This window comes from Macrobrachium nipponense, chromosome 1, assembly GCF_015104395.2.
Source record: "Macrobrachium nipponense isolate FS-2020 chromosome 1, ASM1510439v2, whole genome shotgun sequence".
Classification (NCBI taxonomy): domain Eukaryota; kingdom Metazoa; phylum Arthropoda; class Malacostraca; order Decapoda; family Palaemonidae; genus Macrobrachium; species Macrobrachium nipponense.
Genome location: NC_087200.1, coordinates 218,234,070 through 218,239,472, shown reverse-complemented (window position 1 = coordinate 218,239,472; position 5,403 = coordinate 218,234,070). Strand labels below are relative to the sequence as shown.

Below are 5,403 nucleotides of genomic sequence, written 5' to 3'. Positions count from 1 at the left end.
TTCCATACCTATGGTTTCCAGTTCACTTATGGCACCATTCTATGGAATTCAATTCTCAGGACACAGATGTCCGTTTTCCTCTTCCTCTGCCATATGAAGGGGAATCCCCGACTTCGACCTTTGATGTGAGAGCGGACCCATGGCTATCAAACGGTCCGGTATAATTGGAAGAGTGTCCTCTCTCTCTCTCTCTCCAACCAAGTTGTGTCCAATAACAGTCGACTAACAACTAGATGCGTATTTCAGTTGTAGTTCCTGCTTAAGAAACTTGATAAACACAAGTCCATCCATTTAGGTGGGCTAAAGCTAAGATTAAGCTACGATAATCCAGAAAGAGAGAGAGAGAGAGAGAGAGAGAGAGAGAGAAGGAGAGAGAGAGAGAGAGAGAGAGAGAGAGATTCTCTTTTTCCCACTCCTTTTGTCCTCGATATTTCCTGTGGTTGGAAAAACAGAATTCGAATTGTATCTTTGAAGGTTGTAAGAGCTGGTGAGGATATCCTTTTGTGGCCCAAAGGATATGCAAATGAAAAGGATATAAATGTCTAATTGGGTGTACAGTCTGTTCGCTCCTAAAGAATCCTGTGTGTGCTTGTTTTTGCTTGCTCCCAAAGCATCGTCTGCATATGTACATCTTAATCAAAGGGTTATTGTGTTTGAAGAGTTACTTTGTTGACTTAAAAGAAAAACTCCTCATTACTGCCTTTATGCTGTTTAGTTGGATATGAAAGAGGAGAATCCAGATATCCGAGTATTGTATGAGGATAAAATCATAGTAATTTATTTGAGAGTTTAAAACATAGAAAAATGCATGTATTGTACTGTCATTTTTGTTATTTTCCATTTTAATTTATTTTTCTATACTCATTTCCTGTACGTCTCATGATATGTTTACATCAACTGATATTCTAATTAAAATCACATATTACTTTACAATAAAGTTTGATCAGTTTCGTTAACAACGAATAGTTTGAAACACTAATCATTTTTTAGGTCCCTGCCTCTCGTTTCTGTTATTTGTGGCCTGTTTTGACGGTGATTTGGATTCAAAGTAGAGATGATTGCGGTCTATAATTGCTCTTTCTTTCAAGTTTCATATTAATTTGTGCGTATTCTGTTGAACCAGCGATTTTCCAATATTTCGCGTCTTTATCAAACAAGATTTGAATTAATTTCAAATATACAAAATCTTGTGAGAATTTAATCATCCCTGAACATTTGATTAAATATTATATATTCAACTTATGATATAGATTTTATTCTCATAACTGAAAATTCTCCTATGGCAGGTGTACGAAATATCATGGACCAAAATATTTCACAGTTCTATCCAGTAGCCCTACTATAAATTGTCATCGTCTGGAAAATGATGTTCCAGGCAGGGGAGTAGTTCCTTCTACCTGTTTACGGCTGTTACAAACTGGATTCTTCCTCGAGGCTGGGAAACTCCAGCTTATTCCATATTTATAGAATTTTCAACTACATCCTGGAAACTGCGTAATATTACTGTTAGATATTTTCTTTGTTCATGGTTAGTTAAGGTTAGTTCCGTGATTATTTTGTTTTGGAGAGAGAGAGAGAGAGAGAGAGAAGAGATCGAGAGAGAGAGAGAGAGAGAGAGAGAGAGAGAGAGAGAGAAAATACATTTCATTAAATATATTTACGATATATATCGGAACCTATGGAAAAGCAAGCAAGAGAGAGAGAGAGAGAGAGAGAGAGAGAGAGAGAGAGAGAGAGAGAGAGAATCTCTAATGAATAGAATCAATTGAATAAACTTACTATATATCGGAACCTTTGGAGAAGCAAATGAATAGATTTCATCTAATATGCTTGCTATATCAGAGCCGTTTGACAAGCAAATGAGAGAGAGAGAGAGAGAGAGAGATGAGAGAGAGAGAGAGATGCCTTTCATCACTGACGAATAAGGAGTTGTGTCATTCTATAAATTATCACTTGATGATGTCCCGATAACTCACGTCTATTTATAAACTTCTCTGTCTCTCTCCTTCTGGCCGAACTACAACCCACGGCAGTCTATTAACAAACAGGTGCTTAATTACTTCTTAATTCACTTCTCAAGTCAACAGATACTTGCAGGTTTATCTAGGGAAGACAAACACATCATTTTATCTAAGAAATGATTTGGGGATCGAACGATATTTATTCAGGAAAGGTGTCCTTCGACGAGGATGGGATTCGAACCCACGCAGGGAGACCCTATTGGATTAGCAGTCCAACGCCTTAACCACTCGGCCACCTCGTCGTGGAGAGATTACGAGAGATATCAAGATATATAAGAGATAAGATAAGGAAATAGTGATATGTTTAAGGAATATTTAGACGTCCGTTGTGGGTGATAGCAAATTTAATCTGAAAACTGTAGAATTTTCATAAATCCTTCATAAATCAGTCCTGATTAATTAGGCAGACGCGAAGAAAAATATCTTTATGCAGAACAATATACAATAAATAAAAAAATATTTTTTTTTTAGAAGAATCAGCAGCCTTTTGACATTCACAATTGTAGGAAATACCTAAGAATGAAAATTATAAATTGAAGATCTCCCTGTCATATATTCTATAGCCTCAGAAGTTCAAGCGAAGATGCAATGCATTGCTACCCTAATACTATTCTTGTGCCTAAATTATTTACTTATATTGCTTTTAGTTTATTCATTAATTTGTTAAGGTATTTATTTTAATAAGTGAGCTATTCTTTGTATATTTACCATTACCTTCCGTTACTTGGTCCCTGTGGTGGGCTTGTTCCTTATGAATAGGGATCATCTTCTGAATACTACTACTGCTCCTACCACTTATATAATAATAATAATGATGATAATAGTAACAGATTTCGTTAGGTAACAAGCCAGGTACCACCAGGAACCATCAATTTTTGTTGCAACGCCGAACTCGAAAAGCCCTCCATTTCAGGCGAATGATTTGCATAGCAAAGGAGGCTGGTCTCTCTATGAAATGTCCCCAGAACGGTTCATATTTTTTGTTAATAAAAGATGGAGAGGCAAAAGAAATAGGAACTCCTCTTTCCTTGACGCTCTTCCCCTTGAGTGATTTTGAAGGAATAATCATTCTTCCGTCTCAATCTATGTAAAAGGTAGAATTTAAGAGCCATTTATTCTATATTTTCGCTTCTATATGTCGGGTAGAGTTTATATTTGTTTCCGAAACGTTAGACCGCTTAAGTACCTTATTCATTATGGCAATAGATACATACACACAAAATATTTCACCTTACAAATTCTCAACAATAAATACTCTTCCTTTTACCTCTCACCACCCTCTACAACTTGAGATCCTAAACTATTCTGTTTAGTTACAACTCGCAATTATTTCGCTCAAACCATAAATATTTCCCTAGATATCAGAAGCGCAACCCTCAGCGAATATTCGCTCGTGTTTGTATGTACCCAATCAGTTCCTAGGATACTGGGGTTCGTTTGATATGCAATCTCTGAGATGGTGTTATGCCTTTCCAGATACAAATTGCAGTTCATTTGGGATTCTACTCCCATTACGTATGTATGTCTGTTTGTTTGTTTAGGTAACAGAGCGTTTACTCATGTGAATAGCCAGTGGATTTCATAGCTATATTTGCATTCCTTCAGTCCTTACAGATGTCGAAGGTTCATCAAATAAAATAATAATATGTTTTACACCTAGGGGAAAAGAAATATAATGTGGAAATATAAAACAAATAATTAAGAAATTGATTATCATAAAACATACAACGATTAGTTTCGTATTTTGACATTTTAAAAGATAAATAAAAAGTGTTCATACAGACGAAATCCTATTGTTTATGATACTTGAATTTTAGATCGACTCTTATTCATATCCTTCAGTCATACATTATAATTATTTCTATTATTCTCTTAGTTTACATTCACTGTTTTGTTTTCTTCAAGTTCAATAGCATTATTCTTAGTATTTACTGAGTAATTATCTTGACAGCTCTCTACAAACCCCTTGTACAGCCTCTTCTTTGTGTACTGAAGCAGTCTTCTAAGTTTGCATATTCGGCTATTTCTTCTCCATGTCTTTCCTACTCTCTCTCTCTCTCTCTCTCTCTCTCTCTCTCTCTCTCTCATAATGAATGTTAAAAGTAAAACTTTTTTTATACCTAGGATTCTATATTCATCTATTACTGCACCCTGTTTCCCATCTCTCTCTCTCTCTCTCTCCTCTCTCTCCTCTCTCTCTCTCTCTCTCTCTCTACATATGAGGCAGTCAAGCAGCATACATACGAAGAAATGAATTACGACATGACAACACAAAAGAAAATCCTGAAGAGGCTCTACCCAGATTTGAACAATGATGGGAAAGAGGAAAAACTAGACACGATAGACAAAGTCTGCAACCTTTTGAAACTAGGCAATTGCAGATTCGGAGAAAGATGTTACTACAAACATCCTAAGGTATGTCACAACTATGAAATATATGGTAAATGTGCATACCTAGACGGCTATGAGGATGATTGCAGAGATCTGCATCCAAAAATATGCAAAAACCTAAAGAAGGAAAAGGATGTAAGTTCGACAAAAAATGTAAATATATGCACCCTTTAGCTGTGAATCAAAATCAAATAAATGATCAATCAAGTAATCAAAATCCAAATTAAGAAAGAAACAAATAAAGAGAGAAGGAATAGAATATCAGGTAAAAGGAAAAAGCAAGCGATCAACGTGATATGCAGTGATGTCAGCAAAAAATTTCAAAGCCTCAGCGCCAAGATACTACTCAAGAGATAATAACTATATTTATTATTGCAGATACGGAGAAAATTGCAGATTCAGACACAAAATGAATAATTATGATGAAGGAAGATCAAATATTATGGAAAAGTTGGATTTTTTAATGTCAGAATTTCTGAAAATGAAAAAAAAGAAATACATACAGACGAACAGCAAAGAGACATGGAAAATCCTTATTATTACCAATATTAAATAAAGGAGAAAATACGCAAACCATCATAGTGATGAATGCGCAGGTTTAGTTACGAGTAACTCAAAAAGAAAAATAGAGTACTTAGAAGAACTAAACCAAATTGAAAACCAAAAGAAAATAGATATAATGAATATAAGTGAAACCTGGTATTCCCAAGAGACTGGGAATGATGATCAAATAAAAGGGTTCCAAACTTATAGATCAGATAGAAAAACTAGTAATCAAGGGGGGAACCGCAATATATGGGAAAGACAAAAAAACAAGGAAAAAATATATGAGAAATATAGTAATATATAGACCTCCTAATACTAAAAGAGTTTGACTTAATAATAGAAAAATTGGATGATATATGTAGAAATCACAAGGACTGGACTATTCTCCTATAGGAGACTTCAACTTTCCTTTTCGTAGACTGGAAAGAACGAATAGGAGATTGTG

The 5,403-nt window shown here is 35.1% G+C and overlaps 1 non-coding gene across 1 annotated transcript; it reads right to left on the bottom strand.

Moving 5' to 3' along the window:
- Positions 1–2,181: 2,181 nt before the first annotated feature.
- Positions 2,182–2,263, bottom strand: Trnas-gcu (transfer RNA serine (anticodon GCU)). The gene has a single exon. It is a non-coding gene; the product is annotated as a tRNA-Ser (tRNA).
- Positions 2,264–5,403: the final 3,140 nt, after the last annotated feature.